Source organism: Mobula birostris, chromosome 1 (assembly GCF_030028105.1).
Source record: "Mobula birostris isolate sMobBir1 chromosome 1, sMobBir1.hap1, whole genome shotgun sequence".
Taxonomy (NCBI): Eukaryota; Metazoa; Chordata; class Chondrichthyes; order Myliobatiformes; family Myliobatidae; genus Mobula; species Mobula birostris.
In genome coordinates this window covers 119,998,409-120,019,063 of record NC_092370.1, presented here as the reverse complement: position 1 = coordinate 120,019,063, position 20,655 = coordinate 119,998,409, and the positions used below count along the sequence as shown (strand labels likewise).

At 43.3% G+C, this 20,655-nt stretch overlaps 1 long non-coding RNA gene across 1 annotated transcript in view; it reads right to left on the bottom strand.

The window, feature by feature from the left end:
- The window catches only part of LOC140199390 (uncharacterized), a 40,087-nt gene extending 31,615 nt beyond the window's left edge, over positions 1 to 8,472 (bottom strand). The window contains exon 1 of the long non-coding RNA XR_011886410.1: positions 8,413 to 8,472. This is a non-coding gene — a long non-coding RNA (uncharacterized lncRNA). The remainder of the gene's footprint in view (positions 1 to 8,412) is intronic.
- Positions 8,473 to 20,655: the final 12,183 nt, after the last annotated feature.

Below are 20,655 nucleotides of genomic sequence, written 5' to 3'. Positions count from 1 at the left end.
AATCACTCTAATCCTCCCCCCCACACAACTGAATTGCCTTCAACCTAGTCTCTGCTGTGTGCCAACCTACAGTTCTCCTGCCTCGCAAACTACATGAGAGATCATTTACAGCAGCCAATTGACTCAACAGTAGGTTTACGGGATGCGGGAAGAAACCACAGCATCCAAGGAGGTCCTGGCGAGCATGAAAACTCCAGACAGACAGCACACGCAGTCGGGATTCTATCTGAGGCACTGAAGCTGTGGGACAGCAATAACTGCTGTAAATGCAACTGCACAGAAGAAGATTTCTATTCCTTCTAGTCCTCCAGTGCTTCCAGAGATTCTTTACAAACTCTGTGGTAATTTTGAGGTATAGTCACTCCTGTGGGAAACATGCCCACTTGTGAATAGCAAGATCCCAGAAATAGCAGCATTCTAATGGCCAGATTAGATGGCGAGGGGTGAGTATGCCTCGGACAAGTACCACTCAGTGAAAATGGTGGAGAAGTAGTTTTTCCCAACACTTACAAACTCTGCACAACATTCCCCAATGTCTCAACTGCTTGCTGGAGCTTGGGCAGTTGAAATCAGAAAATGCTGGGAGCAGTCGTCAAATTGATTCCTGTCCACGGAGAAAGAAAATAAGTTAACATGGAAAATTCAAAGAATCAAATAGTCTCAGGAGGTCAGTTCAGCTTTAGTTCGATTTGCATCAGAATTTTTTTTTTACGAAGTAAGCAGGTATCTCTGTTGACAGTTCTTAAAGTGCAAGCACCCAGTCTTTGGGATATTTTGTCATGTGCATTTCCAGATGTCACATCATCCTGACAAGCAGCGACATTATTTGAGGTATGGGCCATAATGATAGGGTACCACGTGAGTTGCTGGAATAACTTTAACAAAGTTTAATCCACTGCAGTTTGGCACAGCATTAGCAAATTACTCTCTACACACGTAAGAGGAAGGGAAAGCTGGGCGTGTTAAATGGAGGGTTGCCAGGGCTGACATTGTATGATTAGATAGAAGCTGTACGAGACTGGATGACAAGTAAGAAAAACAGATAACAGATTTGGCCAATGTACGATTGCAAATTAACCAGAGACACATTTGACTCTTGCTGTCATCTCTCCTCTCCAAGTGTTTCCTTGTGCTTGATGTATATGAACTCTCTTGTGACTTATCTAAGTCCTCTTTGATATACCCTCGAAACGTTGCATTAATTTAGTTCTTTCTACTTGCTCCAGTTTGGAAAACCAACACAAAAGTGTTTGCAAGCCAATCAAAAGCTTCCTCTCACAAATCCATGCAGTAGACTATGCAACAAAGCCAGGGATTGGATGGCAAACAGCCCACTAACATTTTGTATTTCCCATAAAAAGAAGGAGGCCACTTGGCCCATTAACTCGACAACAGCTCTCTGAACACTCAGATCACATCCCACAATTATTTTCTTGAAATCAATTCTCCTTCACATGTTCATTATCTATCCCACTGTTTTCCTGCCTTCTAACTAAACTAGGGGTAATTTAAGGCAAGGAACTATCTGCACATACTTGGGATAGGGGAGGAAACCAGAGCATCTGGTGAAAGCCCAGGCAGTCACAAGGAGAACATGCAAACACCATAGTTCCAGATGTCAGGATTAAACCCAGGTCCGTGGAATTGTGAGGCAACAGTGCTATCTGATGCACCGACAGGCTATCAATCATATCAAAATACTTGTCTCTTTTCATTAGTTTCTCTATGGTGACTGAATCAAAGTTCCTGAGTTCTACTGTCTGTTAAGCTACTGTAAATCACATGGAACCCCACCAACACCTTGGCCAGACTGAGGTGCACCTAACTCATGTTAAGTTTATTGCCATGTGCGCAGTAGAGGTACAATGAAACACGTGCTTGCAACAGCATCACAAGCACATAGGTACAAGCAACACACAGTATAAATTATATATAAGTTCACACAAGACAGTGAAGAAAAAATACTTTGCAAGATAAAGCATTAATGCAAAAAATAAACACCATCAGAGACAAGTCTAGGACCAGATGTGGTCTGTTGCTGAGATAGGATTAGGGTTGTGCATGTCAGTTCAAGAACCTGATGGTTGCTGGAATGTAACTGTTCCTGAACCTGGTGAGGTGGGACCTCAGTCTTTCATAACCCAAATTTCTGTTCGGCGATTAATGAGTTCTTCCCTGTGGCAGGCCTTGTCCAATGAGGTGAAGGATGGCAGCTATAAAAATAATAAATAGAGAGGGCACAATGATTCAGCTCTTCTTGATTCCTGTCTTCACACTGAACGGTTCTGATTCAGTGCTGCTATTGCTGAGTACTGAGTACTGCAGTAGCTTCAGGATTCGTAAGTACTTGTCAGGACAGCCATGTCTTGATCGTGTATGCCAGAGAGCTTGGTGGTCTACTGTATCAAATGCCTTTGTCAAATCGATGAAGGCCAAGTACAAGGGCTACCTTCGTTCACAGCATTTTTCCTGTAATTGGCATGCTGTGAAGATCATGTCTGTGGTACCTCTAAATGGATGGAAACTAAACTGTGATTCAGAGAGTACTTTGTCAGGCAGCAGACGAAGTCGATTGGCAAGGATACTGTATGTGCAAGCACCCTGCCTGTTGTTGACAGGAGGGAGATGCCTCTGTAAATGCCACAATCAGCCTTGTCTCCCTTCTTATTATGGTCATTAATTCTGAATATGCTCTAAGTCAATGATTAAACTCCCCACTGGTACCTTCATTTCCCTCTGTAAACTTGGCTGCCTCTTTATCCGATTCTTCTCCTCAAAACCTACCTATTTGAGTTCTGTCTGAACACACCTGATGTGACTTCTCATGACTTTCTTCTATCTGATAACATTCCTTGAGACTGTGTTGCTAATAAAATTGCGACATAAATGGGATAAAGTTGCTATATAAATGGATGAACAGGACTAGATGTGTTCCTGAGACATGGCCAGGGCTGGAGTATGAATATCCGAGGATATTCCATATGGGCAGAGCAGCAGATCCACTGCCCCACAGCATCAGAGATCCGGGTTCAATCCTGACCTTGGGTGGTGTCCACGTGGAGTTTGCACCTTCTTCTTGTGACAGCAAGGATTTCCTCCAGGTTCTCCAGTTTCCTTCCACAACCCAGTGGCATATAGTTTTCATAGTGTGCAGTTCACAGTAAATTGCACCCCCCCCCCCCGCCGTGTGCAAGTGAGTGGTAGAATCGGAAGGAGTGGGGGGCGGCGGGGAGTTGAGGTTAGAACATAGAACGCAGAACGCTACAGTGCAGTCCAGGCACTTGGTGGCCCACAATATTGTGCCGACCTTTTAACCTACTCTAAGATCAATCTAACCTTTCCTTCCTACATGGCCCTTCATTTTTCTATCATCTATGTGCCTACCTATAGTAGTCATAGTCATAGTCATAGTCATACTTTATTGATCCTGGGGGAAATTGGTTTTCGTTACAGTTGCACCATAAATAATTAAATAGTAATCAAACCATAAATAATTAAACAGTAATATGTAAATTATGCCAGGAAATAAGTCCAGGGCCAGCCTATTGACTCAGGGTGTCCAACCCTCCAAGGGAGGAGTTGTGAAGTTTGATGGCCACAGGCAGGAATGACATCCTATGACGCTCTGTGTTGCATCTCGGTGGAATGAGCCTCTGGCTGAATGTACTCCTGTGCCCAACCAGTCCATTATGTAGTGGATGGGAGACATTGTCCAAGATGGCATGCAACTTGGACAGCATCCTCTTTTCTGACACCATCGTCAGAGAGTCCAGTTCCATCTCCACAACATCACTGGCCTTACGAATGAGTTTGTTGATTCTGTTGGTGTCTGCTACCCTCAGCCTGCTGCCCCAGCACACAACAGCAAACATGATCGCACTGGCCACCACAGACTCTTAAATGTCCCAAAAGTATCTGCCTCTACAACCAACCCTGGGAGGTCATTCCACATACCCACCACTCTCTGTGCTGATATCCTCCAATACCTTCCTTCAATCACTTTAAAATAACGTTCTCTGGCTTTCCACTTGATCGATGGCTGTTATCATTCTGTACGTCTCTATCAAGTCGCCTCTCGGTCTCCTTTGCTCCAAAGAGAAAAGACGCAGCTCGCTCAACCTATCTTCATAAGACATGCTCTCTACTCCAGGTGGCATTCTGGTAAATCTCCTCTGCAGCCTCTCTAAGGTGCCCAAGATTAGTTGATGAGGATGCGGAGCGAACAGGAAAATGGAACCCACACACTCAAAAAGAGAATGTGCCAACACATACTGACAAAATGGAAATTGATGTATTTCAATCTGAAATTAGACTCCTAGATCTAATCAAAGACAACAATAAAAATATGAGGAGAGATTTTGCTGTGGTAGAATGGAAGCTTTGTTGAAAAGCAAGCAGCAGTAAAATATTTGACATATATGTTAGATAAAAAAGATGAGTGAGGGTAAATGTAGATTCTAGAAGCTGGACATTGTGCAATGGGGAATAGAGAAAGAACAGAACAATTTACAAATATTTTGATTCTGTCTTCAAGGAAGAGTTTACAAATAACTTCCTGGAAAGTCAAAGTCTAGTTTACAAGTACACTGACGCAATGATAAACTTACTTGCAGTTGCATCACAGGCACATTAATGTCAGCTAAGTAGCATTCACAAGAATAAGACATAAATTCCACCTTAAATGAACACAACTTATAAAAGAAAGAACACAATTAGACCAAAAAAAAATACAAGTGGTCCGAGTGTTGCTAAACTGTAGTGATTGGGCATTGTGACTGTTGGTTCAAGAACTGAACATTTGAAAGCAATTAGATGTTCTTGAATGTTGTGATGTGGAACTTCCGGCTTCGATACCTCCTGCCCAATGGTAGCTGTGAGAAGATGTCATGGCCTGGATGGTGAAGGTAAAGATCTTTGACGATGGATATTGCCTTCGTGAGGCAGCACCTCGTTACTAATGGAGGAGAGGAATATGCCCATGGTGTACTGGGCTAAGTCTGCAGAGGTCTACCAGGGAATTAAAAGAAATTAGTACTGGTTAAAGAAAAATAGTGTGAGTGCAATTCATGGCACTGAAAATCAATTAATCCCAGGGCCTGATATTCCATATCCAAGAATATAAGCCATGGGTGATATTAGATACATTTGATGCTGTTTGCCAAAATTATATTATGTAATTCCACTATCAAAAATCGGGAGAGGGTAAACTATTTTCCTGACATTAGTAGGAAGGAAAGTGCTTGACTCTATTATAGAAAAATTGTGATAACAAGACTAAGAAAATATTAATGAGAGTATACAAAGACTACAGGGCTTTATGAAAGGGAATTCATGTTCGCCAAACATAGTTTCTTGAGAATGTACCTAGCAGAATAAAGGTGAGCCAGTAGGTTGGCATATTTGCATTTTCAGAAACTCTTAGGTAAAGTCCCACATAAAAGGTTAGCATGCAGGATTAAGGCATGTGAGATGGGGAATAATATACTGGCATGGATTGAAAATTGTGTGACTGACAGAAACATAGGAGCTGGGATAAATGTGTCTTTAGTGCAGTGGCAGATGAATCAGGGTTTAGTGGTTGTGATAAGTGACATAAAAGAGCAATCAGTCATTAGACCCCAGCTAGTCACAATCTATGTCAATGATTTGGATGTCAGTCTTCAGTGCAAAAGATGTTGAGTTTAGGAGGAAGGATGTCTTGCTATAGCTATACAGAACTTTGGAGAATGCTGTACAGATTAGGTTTCCTTACATTTCAACTGATATACTTTCAATTAATATTCTCCTGATTGACTCCTGGGATGTTGGGATTGCTGAATGGGGGGGAGATTGGATCAATCAGCCTGTCTTCTTTAGAGTTTGGAAGAATGAACCACATCTCACTGAAACACACAACATTCTGGCAGGGTCTGGAAGTGAGGAGGATGTTACTCCCTGCAATGGGGATCTGTAATGATGGGCCACTGTCTCAGGGTATGGGGTACTTCTTTGAGGGCTGACAAAAAAAAATCTCTACCCAGAGGTGGTGAAAGTGTGAAATTCTCTACTGTGGGAAAACGTGGGGATAGACTTTTAGACACAAAAAAGCATGAAGAGACTTGAGCAGGAACATGGTATTGAGATAGAGAATCAACTGTGATCATACCGACAAGAGTAAATTCAGAGGGTTGAATGGAATGCCCTTGCTTCTGTATTTCTTTGTGAGTATGAGTATGTGTGCGTGTGTGTGTGTGCATGCACATTTGTATTTGTGCAACCATACACACACAAACACACACACACACTCACACTCACACAGGGGTGTGTTTGCATGTGTGTACGCAGATGTGTGTGAATATGCAGGTGTGTGTGTGTGTGTGTGTGTGTGTGTGTGTGTGTGTGTGTATGTACAATTGCATATGTGTATATGCATGTGATCAAGTTATTCATCCAAGAGATGCCAACTCCAAAACACACGTTCACTAAAATGTACGCAAAGAGTTCTGCATCTCCTCCTCAAAGATTCCTTCTCCTCCGATCCGACCTGCGTCTCTTACCAAGGGATATCACAGTAACATCAGAAAGTTTCTTTGGATAGATTCCATTTCATCAGCACATAAGTGGGCTTTTCCCCAAAACACAATAGTGCAGCCAGAGAAGATCTGAAGGATTATGAGATCCCTTTGCCTAGGACTAGGATTTTGCTGGACTTTCCTGGTATGACAAGTTATCTTCAGCGGATCAAAAAGAAAACAACTGGGGTATTAAAATTTATTAAAGGTTTACTTCTATTGTCTTTTTTAATTAAACATAAAAATATTGCCATTTGATTGGATCATATGGTGAGAACTAGTTAGTGATTAGTAGTAATCGTGGTTGGGAAGAATTGTAAATAGTATTTACAAATGTTTAGGAATAATAGGTTGACATAAGTTCACACATATGCCAAATATGTAATTAACACTGAAATCCAGTTCAATCTCTTTTTTCAAAAAGGACATATATTGTTCTATCTCAATATGTAAAGTCACAACTTCCCTCATCAATGGAATAATTATGGCATACCAACATCAGGTCATATTCAACAATTGAAGGCGTAAACCCTTGGAATGACATGAGTTTACACTTAAAGTAATAGGGCCGAGATAAAATTATGAGTGACCAAAACAGGGTGACTGGGAAGGATTATGGGTATTTGTGGGTGGAAAAGCGGTTGGCACTGCGGTTAATTCCTGTGACTTCGTTAAAATTTATTACCAAAGAATATAAACGCCATGAAAATTAGCTTTTTGCAGCAGCAGCTCATAATATTACAAACAAGATAAACAGAATTTACATGAACCTATATTAACATAAATTATCCATAACACGGTAAATGGCAAAATGGGCAGAGAAAATCATAATGACATCAGTGAAGTTGAGAGAACTATTGTACAAGGTAGAATTTGAGTTTTTCAAGATGGCTTAAAAACCTGATTGCAGTAGTGAAGAATCCGTTAACCCTTGAGGTGTGGATCTTCATGGCAGCATCAAGAAGAGTACATGGCCTGGATAGTGGGGGGCGGGGGGTGTGGTGGATGCAGGGGTGGAATCCTGGATGATGGACTTTGCCTTCCTCAGGCATTGCCTCTTGTAGATATCGTCAGTAGAGTTGTACCTCTGATGGTGCTGGCAGACCCTTGGGATTGAATATGGTTCCCCTGTCACTTTATTGGCTTCCTCCCACATCCCAAGGATGGTCTGGTTGATTGGTTAATTGGCAGCTGTGATTTACTTCTAGTGTAGCTAAGTGTCAAACAAATCAAAGGTGAGTTTATCGGCATCAGAGAGCATCATAAATTTCTCCAGCAAAAGACCATGGTATTGAAAGCCTTTCACACTGATTAGTTGGACTGTGACTTCACCCCGGCTCCTTCGTAACCCTGCTAAAAATTCCAGGGCTCTGGGGAAAGAACAGTGGAATGGGATTAATGGGAGTGCTCTTTCAAAAAGCTGACAGTTTGAAAGGGCGATAAAGTGTACTTTAAAAGGACATGATGTTAGTGCAGGAAAGTTAATGACGTAGAAGATGAGGTCAATTTTATGTGTTCTCATCCCAATGATTCGAACAAAGTAACTCCTTTAATCTTAGTTCCAAAATCCGCAATTAGCTCCTTCTCCCAGTCCGGCAACCTCATTTGCTTTTGCAGGGATGAAAGACTGCAGATTCAAGCAGCTCTTTCTGTGATGATGTCATCACCCCAAACAGCCTGCGCCTGAATCTTAAAATTATGCCTCACTCCTCCTTGTAGGACTCTCTTTAAAATCAGACATACTTCTGTGATTCTGAGTGGGGGGGGAATTGTGCTTGCTTCCAACAAAATCTGAATGCTACATTAAAAACTGAGAGAGCCATGATAGGTGAATTAAGCAATGCAACTGGAAAATACTCACATCTCCTTACTGTAGTCTGCGTTGCTTCACATGCAATGACCATCCCAGGAGACTGAGAGTTAAGCAGAGGGCTGACGGCTTGGGTGAAGCATGGGAAGGAAGTTATTGGACTCAAGCCACATGGCAACAAGGTCCAAATAAAATAAAAACGAAACATTATTCATTACTTGGAAATCCAAAGATTCATAACAATGTTCTTCCACCACATTTTTGTTGCATGAGTGGCAGCCATGTTGTTCTTTTAACTGGTCGAACAATCTCAGTAATAACAACCATTTGCAAACGAGAGTACTAGGAAGAAAAAACAAACAAGAGTGCTGCTTCTCCCAGCCCCCTTCCTCATTACCTCTTCCTGTCCCTCTTCAGCTTCGCATTCCTCCTCCCTTCTTTGTACCCACTCTTCCTCTTTCTCTTCCCTCTTCCTACCTCCTCATCCACCCTACCCCCATCAACTCCCTTGATCTTCCCCCACCGTCCTGTGCCTTCACCATCCCTTTCTCCTCCACCCTCTTCGCCTCCCCTTTCTTCTTCTCCACCTCCCCCTTCTGCGCTGTCCTCCTGATCAATCAGTACTATGCAATAAAGCTTCTCTCTACTACTTCAGACTTAATGATGTTATTTTGCCTCCACATCCACCAGTACCACAGAGTTAAAACTCTCTGATCCCTCCTGCAACTGGTCTACCCGAACTCAGTAATCTCCATGAGCTCTGTGTTCCTTCAATGCCAATCTGTTGTGCAATCCAAATTTTGATCCATTTTCATTTGGGTGAGTCTCACCTCACTGAACCTATCGCTTTGCTGTCGCATCCTTTAATAATCTCCATCTCCCTGTTTGTGGCTCAGTGTCAAAATTTTGTCTGGTAACCCTGAAGTGAAGCACTTTGGGAGGTTTGATTTTGTTAAACCAAGAACATAAATCCTTTCATTGTTAGGTCTGACTAATGCAAAGTGTTGGAGGCTGGGATATTGGTACATATCTTGGTGAATTACACATTGAAAGTTAGGCCACAATTAAACAGCCAGCAGCACACCAGTGAGTCTTTGACCTTACAGATGCCACAATCTGGTCTTCATTGCAAACCCCTGTTGTTTACTGCTGTCTTGTTCTCCCTGTTGCTGTGGGAACCAGATTACAATCAATCCCTTTTTGAAGGTATTCTCATGGGAGAAGTAACTAAAGATTGGTTGGGAGGGGGTGGTTTATGCTAAGATAAAATTCAGCATTGGCAATTAATCTAATCTTTTCACATTCAATAACATTAAAAAAATCATAACTTCTTGTACTGAGTCCTTTTTCAGTCTCTGGCTTTTATTTTATTTATTGTGGGATAGAGTGGAGTAGGCCCTTCGGCCCTTCGAGCTGTGCAGCCCAGCAAGCCCTGATTCAACTCCAACCTAACCATGGGACAATTTACAATGACCAATTCACCTGCCAACCGGTACGTTTTTGGAATGTGAGAGGAAACCAAAGCACCCGGAGGGAAACCCCGTGGTCTTGGGGAGAATGTACAAACTCCTTACAGCCAGGCGTGGGGATGTCGCGCTGTGGCTCGGATTCAGGGTCATTTGTTTCTCTCTGGTGTATTGAAACATGCAGTGAATTGCATCGTTTGCATTACCAGCCAACACGATCTATAAGAGTGTGCCGGGGGCAGCCTGCAAGTGTCTCCACACAAACCAGCAGCAGCACAGCATACCCATGATGTTCAGCGGACAACACAAACGACGACAATGACAACACAACTGCAGCAACAAAACAAAATTAAAGCAGCAAACCAGCCCCCTTTCCTCCCTCCCATCCAGCCACCCTCCCACTCACACACGCACAGACAGGCCTGCAACCTTGATTCTTCATTTACAGTCCGTCCATTCATCCCTGGGCTAAACTGTCCCCTAACTCCCCACGCTGCCCCTAAAACCATCCCTATAAACCTAAAAAAAAATTTTGTCTGAGCCACAATCACTATGGACGGTGTAGCTCAGGGCAACCTTAAGACCATAAGATAGAGGAGCAGAATTAGGCCATTTGGCCCATCGAGTCTGCTACGACATTTCATCATGGCTGATCCAATTATCCTCTCAGCCCCAATCTCCTGCCTTCTCCTTGTATCCCTTCATGCCCTGACCAATCAAGAATCTATCAGCCTCTGCCTTAAATACACATAAAGACTTGGCTTCCACAGTCACCTGGGGCAACAAATTCCACAGATTCACCACTCTCTGGCTGAAAAAATTCCACCTCATCATTCTAAAAGGACGCCCTCTATTCTGAGGCTGTATCCTCAGGTCTTAGACACTCCCACCATAGGAAATATCCTTCAAGGAGCAATATCTCAGAAAGGCAGCGTCCATTATTAAGAACCCCCCAGCACCCTGGGCATGCCCTTTTCTCACCGTTACCAACAGGTAGGAGGTACAGACTCAGCGATTCTGTATACACACTCAGTGATTCAGGAACAGCTCTTTCCCCGCTGCCATCCGATTCCTAAATGGACATCGATCCTATGAACACTACCTCACTTTTTTAATAAATATTACATCTGTTTTTGCACGATTTTAATCCATTCATTATATGTATACTGTAATTGATTTATTGATTTACTTATTTACTTTTTTTTTCTTTTTCTTCTATATTATGTATTGCATTGAACTGCGGCTGCTAAGATAACAAATTTCACGGCACATGCTGGTGATAATAAAACCTGATTCTGATTCTTTCCACATCCACTCTATCAAGCCCTTTCACCGTTCGATAGGTTCCAGTGAATACGGGCCCAGAGCCATCAAATACTCTTCATATGACAAGCCTTTCAATCCTGGAATAATTATTGTGAACCTCCTCCAGTTTCAGCACATCTTTTCTAAGGCTACGTCCACACTAGACTGGAAAAATCCGTAACCGAAGCTTTTTCTCTTCGTTTTGACCCTGCGTCCACACTGAAACGGTGTTTTCCTCCCCCGAAAATGGAGCTTTTCTAAAACGCTGTCCAGAGTGTTTAAATCTGAAAACACCGGTTGGCCATTATAGTGTGTACGGGGTAACCGACTAATTTTAAAAACGCTGTCATGACGTGCCGGAACAAATGGTGGCGGCAGCGCGGCATTTCATTGTTTTCTTGAACACAACCTCCAACACCACAACAATATCTAACAATAGATGTGTAACAGCCTAATGTAACATTGTATGTAAATACAAGATAACACTGATGCAGACATGTTTTATACATTTAACAAGTCGCTTTATTTGTCATGGTCCCTTCTGGCAATCCCCCACCTTACTACTTACCTCAGGAATTGGGCCTCAATCCCGTCGTTTAATTTCCAATCATTCCCAGGTTCCACTAACTACACACACCTGCTTTCCATCAGAAAATGCAGCATAAAGACCCTGTGATCACAACAAGGAGCTGCCAGTTGGTTGGTCGACTCTGGTGTGAGTAACCTTGTTTCGTGGTTCTTAGGACTGTTAGTTCTAAGTCTAGCATCGCTCCTGGATTCTTTCTAAACCCAAAACTTCGGGTAAAGACTCTCCTGGAAACCGATTCTACGCTCGCTATGGCGGTAATGCCGCCCGACTCTGCCCCCACGCCCGTGTTCTGCACTTGGGTTTGTCCACTGCCACGCTCGTGTAACATTATTAATGTATTGCTTGTGCAAACATTCAATAGATACAATTGTCACTTTTGCCCAGTAACTTATTTTATTGCACATGTTAAATACAGCAAAATAATACAGAAAGACATGGCAAAAGTAAAGGCAAACAAATGAGGTAACAGCAAATTTCACTTTTGCCCAGTAGCAAGCCTTATTGCATTTAGTTGTAGCTGTCGCCCCTTTCATTGGTGGAGACAACTTTGGCTGCAGGAAATGTTTCTGGACAAACGCGCACCAAGTATACCGTTCCCTTTTCGCTTGTTTTCTGTGTGTGCTGCACATGCCCAGTAGGAGGAAATTCACCCAAATATCCATTCTAATGTGGACGGAGGTATTTTGAAGAGCACCTGGTGTGGACGCCTATTGTTTTTACGCGAAACTGGCGTTTTCAAGATTATCCGGTCTAGTGTGGATGTAGCCTAAGATAAGGGGCCCAAACCTGCTCACCATACTCTAAGTGAGACCTCACCAATGTTTTATAAAGTCTTAACGTTACATCCTTGCTTTTATATTCTAGTCCTCTTGAAATGAATGATAACATCACATTTGCCTTCCTCACCACAGACTCAACCTGCAAATTAACCTTTAGGATATCTTGCACAAGAACTCCCAAGTCCCTTTGTACCCGATTTTTGTATTTTCTCTCCATTTAGAAGTAGTCAACCCTTTCATTTCTTCTGCAAAGTACCTGACCGTGTACTTCCTGACAGTGTATTCCATCTACTACTTTGCTCATTCTCCTAATCCAAGTCCTTCTGTACTCTCGCTACTTCCTCAAAGCTACCTGCCCTTCCTCCTATCAACACATTGTCTGCAAGCTGTGCATCAAAGCCATCAATTCCATCATCCAAATCATTAACATTATAGCGTAAAAATAATCGGTCCCAACATAGACCTCTGTGGAACACCACTAGTCACCAGCAGCCAGCCGGAAAAGGCTCCCTTTATTCCTACTCTATGCATCCTGCCAATCAGCCACTGCTTTATCCATGCTAGAATTTTTCCTGTAATACCAGGGGCTCATAGCTTGTCAAGCAGCCTCATGTGTGGCACCTTGTCAAAGGCCTTCTGAAAAATCCAAGTACACAACATCAACCGATTCTCCATGTCTATCCTGCTTGTTATTTCTTCAAAGAATTCCAACTGATTTTTCAGGCAAGATTTTCCCTTGAGGAAACTATCCTGACTATTTTACCATGTGCCTCCAAATACCCTGAGACCTCATCCTTAATAATCAACTCCACTATCTTCCCAACCACTGAGGCCAGACTAACTGGCCTATAGTATCCTTTCTTATGCCTCTCTCCCTTCTTGAATAGTGGAGTGACATTTGCAATTTTCTATTCAGCCAGAACCATTCTAGAATCTAATGATTCTTGAATGATCATTACAAATCGCTCCATAATCTCTCCAGACACCTCTTTCAGAACTCTGGGTTGTACAGCATCTGGTCCAGGTGACTTATCTACCTTCAGACCTTTCAGTTTTCCAAGAATCTTCTCTCTAGTAGTGGTAACTTCACACACTGCATGACCCCTGAAACCTGGAACTTCCACCATACTGCTAGTGCCTTCCACAGTGAAGACTGATGCAAAATACTTATTTAGTTTGTCTGCCATTACTACCTCTCCAGCATCATTTTCCAGCAGTCTGATATTCTCCCTCACCTCTCTTTTACATTTTATGTATCTGAAGAAACCATTGCTGTCCTCTTTAATATTATTGGCTAGCTTACTTTCATACTTCATCTTCGCCTTCTTAATGACTTTTTAGTTGCCTTCAGTTGGTTTTTAAAAGCTTCCCAATCCTCTAACTTCCTATTAATTTTTGCTCTATTATATGTCCTGTCTTTGGCTTTGACTTCTCTTGTTAGCCACAGTTGTGTCATCTTTCCTTTATAATACTTCTTCCTCTTTGGGATGTATTTATATCCTGTGCCTTCCGAATTGCTTCCAGAAATTCCAGCCATTGCTGCTCTGCTGCCATCCTGCCAGTGCTCTTTTCCACTCAATTCTGGCCAGCTCCTCTTTCATGCCTCTGTAATTCCCTTTACTCCACTGTAATACTGATACATCTGACTTTAGCTTCTCCTTCTCAGATTTCAGGATGAATTTGATCATATTATGATCACTTTCCCCTGGGGGTTCTTTTACCTTAAGCTCTCTAATCAATTCTGGTTCATTGCACAACACCCAGTCCAGAATAGCTGATCCTCTAGTGGACTCAACCATGAGCTGCTCTAAAAAATCATCTCGTTGGCACTCTAGAAAATCCCCCTCTGGAATCCAGCAGCAACTTGATTTTCCCAATCAACCTGCATATTGAAGTCCCCCATGACTATAGTAACATTGCCTTTTTGATATGCGTTTTCTATTTCCCAATTGTACTTTGTAGGCCACATCCTTACTACTGTTTGGGGATCTGAATACAACTCCCATCAGGGTCTTTCTATCTTCGCAGTTCCTTAATTCTATCCACAATGATTCAATACCTTCTGACCCTATGTCACCTCTTTCTAGTGATTTGTTTTCATTTTTTACCAACAGAGCAACACCGCCCCCTCTGCCTTGCTGCCTGTCCTTTTGATACAATGGACATTAAGCTCCCAGCTATAATCTTTCAGCAATGATTCAGTGATGGCAACAACATCATACCCGCCAGTCTTCAACTGTGCTGCCAGTTCATCTAACTTACCCCGTATGTTGTGTGCATTCAAAAACACCTTCAGTCCTGTATTCACCCTTTTAGATTCTGGCCGCCTTTTATGTTGCAACTCATCCTGTTGACTGCAAATTTACTCTATCAATAGCCTCTCCTCGCTACACATTGCCTCTGTTTGTAAACCAGCTTCCTCATCTTCAGCACTATTATCCGCCTTTCCTACTTTGAAATATATGCAGTTCGGGGCACAGTATCAGAATAGAAAGAGATCCCTACAGGACAGAATGAGGAAGAGTTTCTTGATCCAGAGAGAGGTGATTCTGTGGAATTTGTTGCCACAGGTGGCTGTGGAGGCCAAGTCGTTGGGTATATTTAAAACAGTGGTTGATAGATTCTTGATTAGTGAGGGCGTCAAAAGTTATGGGGAGAAGGCAGAAGAATGTGGTTGAGAGGGATAATAAATCAACCATGATGGAACGACAGACCAGACTCAAATGGTCGAGTAGCCTAATTCTGCTCCTACGTCATATGATCTTATGGTCTTATTGCAACATGGTACTGTATGTACTACACATTCACCCAGGTGACCAACAATCATGGACATAAACAAATGTGTTTCCCTTGAGACTTCTAGTCCAAACAGATTACGTAATATTCCACAGTGCAGTACAAGAGGACTCTGATACACTGCACTATCCAAGCACCATTTTCTAGAATCTCATCAGTCTGTATCCTCCTCTCCTTTCAGGTGCTGCTTGAAATCCAGGTGTCTAAACCAAGCCTTTGGTTGCCACTCCTAATCTCCACTTTTTCCACTGTGCCTTTTGCTTTAGAAATATTACAAAGATGCAAGCCGCTGGTGGACAGATGACATGTGGCCACTTCCCCTCAATGTAGATGTCAGCAGAGCCACCTCCCAATGTACTGTGGCAGCTCACTGCCACCTTCACCACCTTCCTGAGGGCCGTTAAGTGTGGCCAGTAATCGGTAGTCTTGCTCTTGGACTGTAGAACTCCTGGAACTTTGAAAGAACTTGACAAATCAAATTATCTCTCACAACAAGAAGTTTCAACCTTTTTTGTTCCCGCATTGTTAGCAGTGCTGGTTTAGCTGCATTTATCGTCAAGGCTGGAGATGATGTAAGTGAGCTCTTCCCAACCTTGTGTTGGTAGGTAGAGTAGGGTAGCAGGGTGACAAAGAAGGACAGCACTACCTGCTCAAGCATGCCCCTGATGGTCTGTTCATTACTGTGAGGTCCTTTGGTTTTTTGATGTTTTCATTTCAATTCCTTCATAAGTTGTGGGCATTGCTGTCCAGGCCAGTATTTATTGTTCATTGCAACTGTCCTTTCTGGAAAATGACAGAAGGCACATAGAAGTCAATCACATTGTTGAACCTGGAGTCACAAGAGGCCAGACTGGATAAAGATGGCAGATTTCTTTAAGCAGGTGAAAGGAGTGAATTTTTACATCTGCCTGGTAGTTTTACTGGCACCATTATTAATGTTGTTTATTTCAGATTTACTTAATGAACTAAATGTAAATTTCAAGATATTGTGGTGGGATTTGAAGTCCAAATCAATCTAGAAGACTAGGTTGATACAAAACACTCCCTCCAGCTCCCCTCTTTACCACCTTCCCTTTATTCCATGGTCCAATGCTCTGGCCAATCAGATTCCTTCTTCTCCAGCCCTTTGTCACTTCCACCTGTCTCCCAGTTTCTTACATCTTTCCTTCTCTCCCCCTCCCTCACCTGCCTATCACCCCACTTCACCTGGATCCCCCTATCACCTGCCAGCTCACGCTCCACCCTCACCCCGACCTTTTGAAATCGACTATCTCCCCTCTTTCTTTCCAGTCCAGATGAAGGGTCTCAACCTGAAACATCAATTGTCCATTTCCCTCCACAGATGCCGCCTGACCCCCCTGTGTTCCTCCAGCATGTTACATTGGTTCCTGTACCCAGAGGAGTGGCTAGGAGGTCACCACAGTGGCAACTACAGTGCCTCCTGTGGACCAGTGGGCACATCAGCAGTGTCCTGTAGGTGAAAGGGAGGGATATCGAGTAGACCTCACGCTGAGTTAGGTAACAAGCTTGTTTTTGAAATGTATTTATTTATTACGACAGTCATATGTTTGCAGCTTTAAATAGCATCCATGGAGCAGGTGCAACAGGAAAAGTTCACACAAAGTGACTCACAGGATGGGACTGTGTGTTTGTCTTGTGATAGCTTGTGGTAATTTGATCTCAGGAAGAGAGATCGTTGATTCTGCAACGACAACTGTAGGAGAGGTCGAGGAGAGGGCTATGGGCTTCGGAGGGCTGCAATTCTGTTTTCCCTCTCCTATCTCCATGAGAAGCTTTCTCAATATGTGTGGACCGAAGTGAACTTGTATTCCAGTTCTTGCATCCCCACCTTTCAGAGCTGGTACTGACCCCACTCCCCAGGCAAAGCAATGATGAAATAAGGAAGATCTACACCAGCAGGTGGCAAAGCCAACAACACTTGGCTGTTTTCACAGTTGCCTGATGCAACCAACTGCCTCACCTCTCAACAAAATCCCCTCAAGAAAATATTTCTGTGGGCTTTAAATAAGTTTTAACAACAAGCTGATTTGTCAGGTTAACTGGCTGACAACTGGATCAACATTTATTACATGGATGGCAACCGAAAAACAAATGGGTTGTTAATTCTGCAAGTGCTGATAATTGCTTGGCCTTTATTATATAAATACATATTGCGGCCTCCAGGAATCTAAGGTATCTGTAATCTAAAAGAGTCAAGGCTTGCATTTCCATTCCACCTTTCACAGACTCAATTCACTTTACAGGCGTGATCACTGTTCTAAAGTTTGAAATGACACAGCAAGCTCCCACAGCTTGTATTATTGGTAGACATCCAGCAAAGAAACAGGCCCATCATTTGATCATCACCCATTTACACCGGTGCAACACTAATCCCGTTTTATTCTCCCCACACTCTCATCTACCTCCCCCAGATCCCACCATTCACCTACACACTAGAGCCTTTTACAGCAGCCAGTTAACCTACTCATCTGCTTGCCCTTAGCATCTTTGGAATCACTGCGAGGAACCCACACAGTTACAGGGAGATTGAGTAAACCCCACACAGCCCCAAAGATCAGGGTGGATCTTGGATCATTGGCATTGTGAGGCAGCGGCTCGACCACTGAGCCACCCAGGAGTGTGATATTGCTGAAGGATAAATACTTGCCCATGGCCCCAAGGGGACAGCTCTTGTTGTATTCTTTGTAATCTTAAACCTGCTGCAGGATCATCTGATCTCCATCATTAATATGGCCAAATTATTACTAATGTTCCCAGGAATTGGACGGCTGTGCTCTGGGACACCACATAGACACTCGGTGCAAAGACGACATTGTTCCCTGTCACTTAACCAAGGTCACAGGAGGCTGAAAAATCAAATGGTCTGAAAAGCTGGAAATCTGATAAAGACACTTTGACCTACAAAAGAACATGTGAGGAAATGGGAACAGGAATAGGGCAATCACCTCCCTCTGTACTACCCCACCTATTCAACATTGTCATGGCGATCTGCCGGTGCTCAGCTCTTCTGTGCCAGATCCCTGAACTCCTCTATCACGCAATCTTTCAAGAATTAATCTCCCACTCCTATAAATAACTCAATGACCCAACCTCCACTATCCCCACAGAGTAAAGGAATTTCAGAGATTCACTTCCCTGTGAGAAGAAATTCCTCTGCACCTCAGCTTCAATGAATGCCCCCATCTCTCATAATTAAAACAACCTCAATCATTAACTCTGTTTCTCTGTTCATTGATCCTCACCATTGTTTTCTGTTCAGCCTTTCCTGCTCTAACCACGAATAGTTCAGCAAATCCCTAGAGTTTCGGAAATGACAGGCGTGGGTTTTCTCTAACAGAATTTTCTGTGTCAAGGTTTGCCTGGTATGATTCTTGTGAAGCATCTTGGCATGTCTTATAATGTTCAATGCAGGTTCGTTGAACCACATTTCCACCCTCACCAGACTTGGTGTTGTTTCCATGATAACAAAGCCAAGCCAAGCAAATCTCTGGAAGGTATATGCTTCCCTTGATCCTTTCCTCACTATCTTGGGCAACATTCTACATTCCTTGTCCTTGACATTCAAACTTGGGGAACTGATTTTTCCCTTTTCACCTAATGTCCACTCCAATAGAAATTGTAGTGAGTCCTCTTGAAGCCCAGCTCAGCAACACACCCTTCGGCCCACCAAGTCTATGCTGACCAACTAGTACCTCTCTGTACTAATCTCACTTAACAGCAATTGATCACTAGCCTGTGATGACTTGGTGATTCAAGTGCCCAGCTGGATGCTTCTTAATGTTAGTTGGCTGCACTCTTGTCTAAGTGAGAAACGAACTGAGCAAAATCCAGACTGGAATTTCAGTGTAGAGCTTGGAGAGTGCAGCAAAGTCTACGGTATTACTCATAAACAAATCCCCATCTGTCCTTGCAAGGGGACAGTAAAAATTCCCATTTAAAGAGGTGAATTTTGAGGAGTGTTAAAGATAGAGAGGGAGGGGATAGACAGAGAGAGGAGGGAGGGAAAAGGGGGCAGAGGAGAAGGAAGGGAAGAGAAAGAAGGGGCGAAGCGAGGAAGGTGAAAGAGGGAGCGGGATGAGTAGAGGGACGGAGAGAGGGGGAAGGAGGGGAAGGAAACAGAGGGAAAGGGAGAGAAGGAACAATGGAGGAGGGCAGAGTGAGAGAGGGAGAAAGAGGAATGGGGGTGGGAAAGGAAGAGAGGAGAGGGCGTTAAGAGGGCAAAAGGAGGAAAAGAAGGTGGAAGAGAGGGGGAGGGAGGAGGGAGATGGGGAACGAAGATGAGGAAGGAGAGAGGTAAAGGACAAAGGGAGGGAAGGAGAAAGGAGGGAGGGAGTGGTGGGGAGAGCACAGAAAGAGAGAAAGAAGGAGGTGAAACAGAGCAATGGTCAACAATGGTGGAGAGAGGGGAAATAGCTAGAAATGCACAAGTAAGAACTTGCTGGATATAAATTGTTTGCTGAGTTTTATACGCTATTGAAAAGTAGTTGCTGAGGTCAAGGGTGGTGTGGTGGGGTGGGGTGGGGGGATGAGATTTTAAGCGAATGCAAGTTTGGGAGACCTAGTGAGGATTTAATTCCTTCGTCAGATTGGGGGAAAACGAAGGAATATCTAAATTAGTTGGTAAGTGCATTAGGGGAGAACCAAGGGAAAATACCATGCCAGTGGTAGAGCAATCTGGTACCCACACTACCTGAAGGGATGATGGGAGCAGAAACACTCAAAGAATTTAAAGTTAGCTCTTAAAGAGAGGTGGTGGACCAAGTGGCTCTTTTCTGTGCTTTAGATGCTATTTATAACACAGAAAGGGGCATAAGGCCCAGTGCATTCATGCTGGCCCCAAAATGCAGCCAGTATTTTGCCCACCCTTCAACCAGTAACACGAGTTGGGCACGGCTTTGGGGCCAGAGTTAGAATCCTGGAAATTTACAGCATGAAAGGCCTTTCAGCCTAATGTTTCCATGCTGCTTGAGAATGAACTTCAGGTTAAATTGCATTCCTCGTTCTGGGTCTGTAGCCCTTCACGCACAACTTTCTGAAAATGGCGGGGCCACTGTATCAATGTTATTTTGCAAATCATACTTCGCTTAGTGGTTTTACTGGGGGCTTACTGCATGGCAAAGAGAGTCAACTCGTGGAAAAAGTAAAACGAGAAGTTCTTAGAGTCGCATATTTACTGCTGAATGCGTAGCTTGAGATTAAGATGCGACACATGCTGTTACAGCGAATTGTATAAACTGCAGCAGGTCACGCTGTTCAGACAGAAAAACAATGTGCCACGTGAAAGAGGCTGCGTGACGTTTGGGATCACACCGTGCTACCCGAGCGGCAGCCTGGGATG